This window comes from Arachis hypogaea, chromosome 20 (genome assembly GCF_003086295.3).
Source record: "Arachis hypogaea cultivar Tifrunner chromosome 20, arahy.Tifrunner.gnm2.J5K5, whole genome shotgun sequence".
Taxonomy (NCBI): domain Eukaryota; kingdom Viridiplantae; phylum Streptophyta; class Magnoliopsida; order Fabales; family Fabaceae; genus Arachis; species Arachis hypogaea.
In genome coordinates, this window is record NC_092055.1 from 122,660,179 (window position 1) to 122,671,430 (window position 11,252).

Consider the following 11,252-nt stretch of genomic DNA (forward strand, 5'->3'; position numbering starts at 1 on the left):
AAGCAAAGAAGTTAGTTTCGAAATTAGGTCTAAATTCGGTGAAAATCAATTGTTGTTTGAATGATTGTATGTTGTATTACAAGGGGGATGTAGATCTAACTACTTGTATATGCATCGAGGTTTCAAGTCGAGAGAGAACGGATTGGTAAATGACGGATAAAGAGAGTTCCAAACAAAAGAATGCACTACTTGCCCCCAATCCCTATGCTAAAACGATTGTATGCAACAATGAGTTCGGCCCCTCACATGACCTGGCATAGTAACAACAAGAGAGATGATAGTTTTATGACACACCCATCACACAGGGATGCTTGAAAGCATTTTAATCGGGTTCACCCTACATTTGCGATCGAGCCTAGAAACGTTAGATTAGCTTTATGCTCTGACGGGTTTGCACTGAACTCTAATTTTGATAACACGTACTCTTGTTGGCCTGTTGTGGTGACTCCGTATAACCTATCTCCCAAAATGGGCATGAAAGACCCATACATATTCCTAACTTGTATCATACCTGGTCCAATTAACCCGAAGGTCAAAATAGATGTCTTCTTACAACTCTTGGTGGATAAGTTGATGGAGTTATGGATTCATGGTTTAGAAACGTATGATATTTCAACAAATACAAACTTTCAACTATATACTGCGTTGATGTAGACCATTAACAACTTTCCTACATATGAGATGTTATCAAGTTGATCTACTCAGGGCATAATATTGTGTCCCATTTGTATGGAAGATAAGAGATAGTAAATGTAGACGAAGAAGACAAACAAGAAGAAGACGAGTTCGATGATTGAAAAATTACCTCAGAAGAGGAGGATGATGAACTAGAGAAAAAAGATGATGAATCTAAATAAGGCTAACCTAAATATAGTTAGTTAGCTTGGTGTATGTTTAAACCTTATTTTAGTCAGATCATATAGTTACAGTGCACACTAGTCTTAGTTCTATCATATGTATTTCTTTGTTCCTTTCATGTTTTTATTCTGTATATCTAATATTTCACATCATATATAAATAACTTTCTTTTTCAGATAAATTAGTAATTTATTCTTTACTTATTGGAGTTATTCTTTACTTATTGGCAGTTGACTATTGATTATTAACTATCGGGGTCTATTATAGATTGAAGAAGAAAATAAAAAAATTTCCGTTTCTGTTAGATTTACCATCGAAATTTTTTCGAGGTAATAATTTTTAAAAAAAAATAAAAAAGGCGCTTCTGTCATATTTATTGTCGGATTTTTCATATTTTTTCCGACGGTAACACAGCACAAAGTTTCACTTTTGGCACCACATTTACCGTCGGAAAAATTCCGAAGGTAATTGGCATCATATTGCCGTATCTTAAACATCGTATTCTGCCGCAAGTTACCATCGGATACGATCTGACGCAAAATCTGACATAATTAATTTATCAGCTGATTATTTTCGTTAAACTTCTGGGATGAGTGGTCTCATGACATGGTATCAGAGCTCTAGATCCGAAAGGTTAAGAGTTCGATCCTTGGTGAACCCCAAAATCAGCTTAAAGATGAATGGTTTTATGATATGAGATGTTTATTATCCCTAGTATCCGGTGTACACATTGTACAAATATTCCATTAGCTCCCTAGCAGGACTCAATAAATAAAACTCCTAATCTTCTATGACTCGATTCTCTCTTCTCTGATTTTTTTCCTCTCTCTCTTAACCATGCACACTTCACAAAGTCTCTCGTATCTTTTAAGATTTTAGTAGTATTTTAAGTATTAATGTTTTTATATAGAATATTTAAATTTTTAGAGTAAAATCATATTCTTATTATAAAATAATGAATATTTATCGTAAAAAATATGAACCGATTTAATTTATACAAAAATTATTATTTTTTATTTAGTAATAATAAATAAAGAGTTCCATTTCTAATTATTTGTATTTTATATGTGTAAATATAAAAGTTAGGTTTAACATACAAAAGACTTTGGTAAGAATTAGCATTCTATTGGATAAGTGGTAACTGTGTATTTTTTTTGTTTGTTGATTAATTTTAAACAATACCGTCAATACATATTTTAAAACTATTTAATAACACACCTTTCATGAACTCTTGAAAAAGGAATATCATCTGCTTAACCCAAACATGGTCTTGTAAATCAACAACATTCTTTCATTTTATTAAAACCACGTAACTAAAAATGCAAATTCAGCAAAACAATTTATAACAAAAACAACTTGAATAATTGGTTCAATCCAAGTTTGCAATTTAGTTTCAAGAAAAAAAATAAATTAATAGGATAAAATAAAATAAAATTAAAAATAGTCAAACACCTTAAATAATAGTATTATCTTAAACAATAAATTAAAGAGTCAATAGAATTAACAGCATAATTCAGTCAAACACTGTGTATGTAATAACTAATTAATATATGAGAAAGTATAAAGACAATAAAACTTATGCACAACATATATATATATTACTCGTAAAAAGTTTCACTAACTCAACGCCGGTATTATGTTTTGATATTTTAGACATGAACTTGTGCAATTTGCAGTGTACTCCATCCTCGTAGTCTTGAATAGTGTAGGTGTACTTATAAGTAGGTTAATTAATTAAAACTATATATATAGTCATTTTCTTTCACTTACTTAGGAAAACTTCCATTTTCACTTAGAGGGAGTCTATAAAATATGTATTAAACATTTTCAAAGTGAAACTTATTAAAAAACATATAAACATAAATACATGTACTCGCATATTCTATTACCACATACTCTATCTGATTAGTAATTCATTTGTTAGTCATCTTCGTTCAAAAAAAGTTATACCTTATTAATTAGAGATCATTCTAGAAGACAATTATTTAGTTTTTTAGATCAATCTTTTAATCTTGAATGTTACATGTTTTTTTCTATAAACAATATTAATGTCAATTATTTGTATTGTTAAACCAGATTACATCCATAGAATAGTAAGTTCATTTACCAATAAAAAAATTCCAATAGGATATTAAGCATTAATTTTTTTAATATAAAATATTTAAATTCTTAGAATGAGATCAGATCTTTGTTATTTTATGGTAAATATTTATAAATATTCATGCAAAGTAATGAATATTTATCTTAAAAAATATGAATTGATTAGATTTATACAAAAATTTGAAGACTATCTTTAAATATTTAAATTAAAAAGTATGAATATTTATCTTAAACAGATTGCAGATTGAAAAGTTGAAGACTATTCTTTCAATATTATACTCAATGTTTATTCAGTAGAGATTAATCATAGAAAAATACGATTTTTGAAATTATTTGAACAATAATGAAGGTGAAATTTTCAATGAAAAAGGAAGTTATAAAGATGGATTAAATTAACTTTATGAAAGATTACTTCCTTTAAATTAATTATGAGTAGTGAGAATATGTTGTATGAGTTTGATAAAAAAATATATTTTTTTCTGATAATTCCATTGTCTAGATATTGTAGGAAGAAGTGAAAAAAAGAAGTGCGAAAAGGAGAAATGTGATAACTTACGCTAAGCCAATTAGATAAGATTGGTTCTCTTGAGACTTGAATAATTTGCTTGATTTGTTAAGGTGCGAGGCTTAAGAATCCTAAGGATCACTTAAATATGTTAGATTATTGATAGTAGAGATAATGTTTGTGTGTTGTGTAAAACGAAGTTGAACCAGCTGTTTATTGTAGGTGATTATACGTGGTATGTGTAATGTGCTGAAATTCAAGAGTACAAAAGATGTTCGTGGATCTTATGTATTATTAAAGAACTCTGAGAATGATAAAAGGAACCATATGCTTTTATGTTATTGTAGTGTGGAATATCTAGTTAAGCAAAAACGGAGAAGAGAAAAGTTTTTAAATACTCAATCATAAATGTTAAAAGGTTATTTATAATTTATTGGTGAACGAGGATAATTGATAGGGAACGGTGGCCGCAGATTAATAGTGAATACTGATTATAGGTAGAATAAGTTGTTGATACTTTGACGTGTATTTTCTTAATATGTTGAGTTCTTTTTCTAAAAAAGAAAAAAATATATGTAGTAGTACTTGAACTATATTTTCTCATTACTAAATTTTTAAAAATATTTTAGTAATAAAAATAACAATATAAAATAAATATATTACTATATAAGATATTACACATTAATTCTATTCGAACTCTAACCTTGTGCAGTAAAATTACACCAATAATATAAATCCGAACTTTTATAATAAATTCAAATATTTTGAAATTGATATGCATTTTATATAAAGTAGAGTGGTGCATAAATATATTGATGTAGTTCACATATTTTTTAAAGATAAAGTTGTTGATATTTTTACCAAAAAATTGATTTTACACGTAACATTTTTTCTGTTTAGATCCAAATTGAGTGATAAAACTATCATCTCTCAATTCGAGAAAGTATTAAGAGTAATATAGAAAAAGAATAAACTAAAATTAAAACAGTTACCGATAGTTAAAACTTAAAAATAAAGACACAATCAGTTACAAAATTAGTTTTGAGAATTATGTTAAATGTTTATTTTCTAGAATGAATTTAATCTCTCAATTCTCTCTCAAATTATATATCCACCCTCCTCTCTTAAACTACTCCCTCAACTCTTGAATACGATTCTAATACCTTTCAAACCGTAAATATAGATTTAAAATGGAGCGGTATTATTTGAATTATTTATGATATAAAACTAGTTGAAGAATAGTTTTTTTATTAAATTTTTAATATAATAATAAACTGCAATTTTAAAAATCTTAACATGTCTTTCTTTTATTACATTTATATATAATGTTTTGTCTTCTTTTACATGGTTCCATTATCACTGCCTAAAAAAAGTTATATTATGTATCAAATAATTATTATAGTTTGTATTTTAATAATAAGTATTATATTTCTGACATGGATAGATGGATAAAGTGTAATTTGTAGCAACATTTATATATATATATATATATATAGAAATTCTCATATTATTTGATCGAATTCATATGATGGTTGAAATTTTGTTTGAACGAATTTTTAAAAAAAAAATTGAGTTATCTTTTTTTAAAATATTTTTAAAAAAAAGTAAAAGTAATTTTATGTTTAGATATCTCATACAAAAGATCTTTTTATTTATCAATTATATTGGAGTACAATAATATAAAAGTATTATTTATTTATTTATTATGTAAAAAATATTTTTTTAAAAAAAATATATAAATCGTAACTTCTCAAAAAAATTATTTTTTAATTTTTTAATATTTTTATTTTTACTATAAAAAATTTATCAAATACACTAAAAATAAAAAATATTTTTTATTAAAAAAATATTTTTTTATCAACTTAATGATATTCATACAAGCACTAATAAAGTATTCTTAAAAATGATGATTTCAAACTTGAAATTTTGTATTACAAACTGACATGATTTATTGAGAACTACTGTGTCATCACTTTCATAATACTTGTTTCTTATTTCATTTTTTAAGGTTTTAAAATATTTGTTCTGTTTAACAAGTGCCTTAATTAAAATATATTTGTAGAAGTATGTATGTCTTTATAATGTTTATGTATATTAATTTTTTTTCAAATTTATTATCCCTAAATAATGATATAACTTGTAGAAAGAGGATTTATATGGAATTATTAAAGTTTGTCTATTATATATAAAGTTAATTTGGTAAATAATTCACATCGTTTTCTATTATATTGTGAAAAAAATTTTATTATGTGTAATTTTTGTTTCGGGGCAGATATTATGAAAGAGAGGATATATTAATTAGTACTTGATATAAATTGGGTTGGTAATAAATCCAGCTTGATTATTGACATAATTATGTGGAGGATTTAGCTACTCATATATTAAGGTTATTATTATTAAATTTTTTTAAATATTTTATTTAATAAATATATTAAAAATTTAAACTTTACAATTTTTCATATAAAATGTTTTTAGTTAATAACTTTAATATATATTTTATAACATATGGTAACTAAAACTTCACAAAAAAAAAATCATTTTCTCTCTGTCTGCTTTGGGAAAGACATCATTTTAATCCTCATCAATGGATCCAGTCACATAATAATAGTGATCTAATCATCTACCACCAAGGTTAGAAAAACAGTAATCTAAAGTTATTCTATTTAGTTTAATATTTATAATTTTATATATATAATATTTAAATATATATATTTATTATATTTAATATTATGTATTTATTTTAAAAATTAATAAATATAAAATAAAATAATTTTAGATTAATTTAGACTTGATTTAGTAAATTTTTTTAGAGAGGTGTTTATATTATTAAAAAAAAACTTATATATTTACCGTTTTTAAAAGTTAGAGTTACTTTTAAAAGCACTTAAGAGAGAATTTTTTAAAGTTAGTTTGTACCTGTCAAAATTAAAAAGTCTAATATAATTTTATATATTAATTAATATCTAAATTTAATTTTTACATTAATATCTATTATAATATTTTTAAATTTTAAAAATTATTTTATCAAATATGTTTATTGTTATTTGTACTTATTAAATTATTTTTATTTTAATTTACCAAACATAAATACTACAACTTTAAAAAATAAAAATTTTATCAAACCAAATCTTAACCTGATTTTTATTGTCTCTAAATATTTTCCATCATGTAATTTAATTTGCACCCTTGCTATGCAATAATGACATTATTGACATCTCTCTCTCTCTCTCAATACTAAATACAATATAAATACGTGTTATAATTAATTAAACATATCAAATTATTTAATAATTTTAAGTTAAAAATATTTTTATGTAAATAACGATCATATATATCCATTGAGACCAAGAAATTTGGGTGGTAAGAATTACGTGTGCCTTTCATGAGCATAATTATGAACTAGTTCATATTAACATTTGAATTTCTACATACACATACATTGCTTGGTAGTGGAAGACCTTGCTTCTTTCTTTCCTCGAGTGGTTTAGTTTTGGGCTAATCTACATTTCGTACTGTATGGAACCAAACAACAACAACAACAATAACAATAATAATTGCAATAATAGCAGTTAGCTAGCTACTGCAGTATACGCTAGCTATTAGAAGGGATCTATGAATAAAGTGGAAGAGTAATTCTTCACATATAAGTAATTTTCCATACAAGTCATACAAATCATTTATATTCACGCTGTTTCACGTTTTTTTTTTCCTCTTTTTCTTCTTTTTCTTTTTCCGTGCTTCCTCTTCCTCTTTCTCCGTGTCTCTTTTTATTCTTTTTCGTAATTTTTCTCTCTCGTTATCATCGTCATCAACACCACCTCTTCCTCCCTCTTTTTTATTGAAATTTCTTCTCCTCTTTTCGTTTTCTCTTTCTCCTTCATCAAAATCACCAGAAAAAACGAAAAAACATTATTCAAGGTACTGTTTTACTGTTCTTTTAGATTTTTTTTCTAGATTGTCTCTGTCATGTGCCTCATCCTTAACCAGCAAAACATTAAAAGATTTCAAGAAATATACTGTCTCCCCCTATATTGGGTGTATTTCTTAAATCTTTTGGGTGTATTTCTTAAATCCTTTAGGTGTATTTCTGTAATCCTTTGGGTGTATTTCTGTAATCCTTTGGATGTATTTCTGTAATCGTTTTGGTGTATTTCTGTAATCGTTCGGGTGTATTTCTGAAGTTCCATCATCTTCAAAACAATTTCAAAGCTTGATTTCAGAAACCATGAAAATCGAAAAAAACAGAAGGAGATCGAAGGCAAAGAGAGAACGCTTTTCCATACAAATCATACAAGTCATTTATATTCACGCCGTTTTCACGTTTTTTTTGTCTCTTTTTCTTCTTCTTTCTCCGTGCTTCCTCCTCTTCTTTCTCCGTGTCTCTTCTTCTTCTTTTTCGTAAAAAAGAAAACGAAGATGAAACACGCGAAGATGGTTCAGTAACGCGCGTGTTAGGCCCAACTTATAAGACTTGTAAACAAAAATGACTTGTATGTGTAGTACTCCTCAAAGTGAAAACATTCTAAGGCTTTTGTTTGTTTAGGTTTAATTAGCAGGGCTAAAAGATAGCATAAAATTTATATTGTGCGGGAAAAAGAAAGTAGCCCTTATAATTAGAATAGCAAGGGCCTACTAAGAGTATTTTATACATAGAATAACTAAGACGATATGGGTAGATCATAGGTTTTGGAAGAAAAAAGAAACTAGGAGAAGATTTTTGGGATCTTGCCAAAAGTACTAATTAATAATAAGAGTTTTGGCAAAGATAAGGATTCATGATATCTAGGCGTTTGAGGTTTTGGTAATTGTTTGCCAAAAAGAAAAGAAAAAGAAGTAAAGAAATTAAAATCGCGTAATTGTATGACTCTATCGCATTATATTTTTTAAAAACTAACAGTGTATTATATATAGTCATGAAATGCTATCTATGAGACATATGTCATGTCTTGATCCGGCAATCGGAAAATATATTTTAGTAACACAATAATAGTTACACATTGGAAGGTGCTCGATTAATGAATCTAAGCATATTATACATTGAGATTACTAAAAATATCCGTAAAATATATAATTTTGATGAGTTAGTTGTAGAATGCAAAAGTAAACTACGAAGCATCTAGATCAATTGCTTTGGGACTTTAAAACTGGAAGCTAATGCTTTCTTCAGAATAATAAAATTAAATCGATAGTTTATGATCGTAGGATGGCATGTCGGCTGCAGAGGCGCAGGTCATGCATGGTTCATCAATTCCCTCTTTGACTTCTAAATTAATTTGATCGAACCAAAACCAACCAAGTTTGTCTTTTTGCATAATTAATATAGAATCTAACCCTCCCAAAATCAAACGTGTAATTATGTTTGTGCCATTGGCAATTAAATAAAATTTGACTTTTAATTGGTTTTCAAATTGGATCGGGTTTAAAAATTAGGGTTTTCTTTAAACAACTAAAAGTGAAATTCTTTTATATATTAAATAAACTTAGTACTGATGATGTACTAAGAGAGTTTTATATATATGCCTAATCGCGTAGTGATACTTAGATTTTGTTAATGGAGATTTTTTTTACAAATTAAATTTTAGATTTTTTTCACAATAAAGGAAAACTTGTTCTTAAGTGCAAGTTATCTTAGTAGTTGCTCTTTCTTTCGTTTTCCTGGAAGAATTCTAGCAGCTTTGTGAAGTCGAAATAATTGTAAAAATGGTGACGGTTATAAACTTCTATAATAATATTTTTTAAAAAATTGGTTGTATATTGTTGTTTGAGTAAAATCTCATCTCGATCCTTGATAATTTCGCGAAACTCCTATCTATCTTTTAAAGAAAGCATAATGTCATCATGATTTCTATCCATCACTTTTGTTGGACACTCTGACTCGTGTGAAATTCTCTGGCAATTGGAGGTAGCGACGTTTTTACGTGTCATGTAACGTTCCTATGTGTCAGTTGCAGTTTCTTCGAGACATTTTACCTCTTACACAGTTAGCAAAATGTTAGCGTTTTGTTGATATGGAAAGGGATTAAAATGACTCCCTCTCTTCGTTTATTGAAAAGACTTGAAACCCTAACAAAGAAGAATGAGCTGCACAGAGCAACCGTTAGCTTCAAATCAGCATTCATGGAGGACTATCGAGAGGTTGATGCGTTGTGGATCGGAGAAGTTAAGGTGGACACTATGAAAACAGAGAGGAAGAAGAAATTCGAACACCCACATTGTAATTGTGAACGTTATGTAATTCTAATCGAACTTATTAGAACTAGATTAAATCCTAATAGGTTGTTTTCAGGCTGCTGCTAATTTAAGGTAAGTAACCATTTATTTGAATTTAATTTTTGGTACTTGTATTATGTTAAAAGATTTTTTTTTATTATTTGTAGAGTCCACAATAACATTGTAAGTACTTCAAATGGCTTAATGAGATTATTGGAGAAAATATTGATTTCAAATTAAAAGGTGTTGATATGAGAAGGCAAAAAATTGAGATGCAAAGTAAATTATCAAAGAGAGAAGAGAGACTGATAAAATTGAAAATGTTGCTACATAATAGAATACAGACTAAAACAAAATCTACATTGTTAGGATTTTGGAGTGTGTTGAAGTTTATAATCTTCTTTGTTGCTATTTTAAAGTTTGTGTTGTGTTAATTGTATGAGTTATGTAGAACTATTTTGATGCATAGCATTTAGTGTTATTGTTTAGGACTTAATTTAGGATTATATTGTGTAGCTTTGATGGGGTCTTATTGAAGCAACTGACAAAATTATGTAATTGTAGTTGAATTATATATGAAGTCATTGAATTTTGCTTTAACTTGCTCAATAGACTAATATTTTAAACTGCTAACATTGATAGATATCAATATAATCTAAAAGCATAATACATCATTAGTCATTAGTTTTTAGCAATTTTAATACATTGTCACAGAACCTAAACATACCAAAATAACCATCCATAGTGTTATGTTATAGGATTATGCTACGTGTACACCAAAATCAACTACTAAAGTCAGCCACTAGTATAAAATACATGTTGGAATACAAATATACATTGAAAATAAATTAAACTACACATGTATTTATACACAAATACATTGGTGACTGATTTTAGTAGCTGATTTTAGTGTACAAATAAGATTTTTGTATGTCATAATACTTAATAAGTATGACCATAAGTGGACATTGTAACAAAAGTCATAACTTACAATCCGAAATAAATACAAACAACTACATCATCTTAGTAATAGAAAAATAGCAACTTCTATTAAGCAGTTTCTATTCTTCACTTATTCCTTGGATGATTGAAAGCAGCTGGTGTACTGGATTTAGTTGATGCTTTTAAGCTTGAGGGTTCATCGAGGCTTGGATTTGGGATAAAGTGGGAAAGCCTTGTTGTTGTGCAAAAGCTTGTGGCTACCAATATCTCTGTAGAAATTTCATTGTTGTTACTTGATTTAGGAGGTGCTGGCTTAGATGCTTTTATAGTTACAATTAGTTTAGCAACTGGTGTGACACAAAAAAAGTTTAAATCGGACAAGCATGATGGGCTTCATAATGGACTGTTTTGCTCTTTGTAATCTTGTTATTGGTGTGATCCCTGGTGGTATGTCATTGTAAGTTATGAAATTAGGTTGCGGATTAATATTGGCCTCTTGAACCTGGTAAACAAGTCAAATCAATGACAAATTCCAATTCTTAAATCCACAAACACTATGAGATTGATATACTATATTCCAATACCTCAGTTGGTGGTGTAGATTAAGAAAGTCAAATCTCATCTTCTCTTTGTTGTG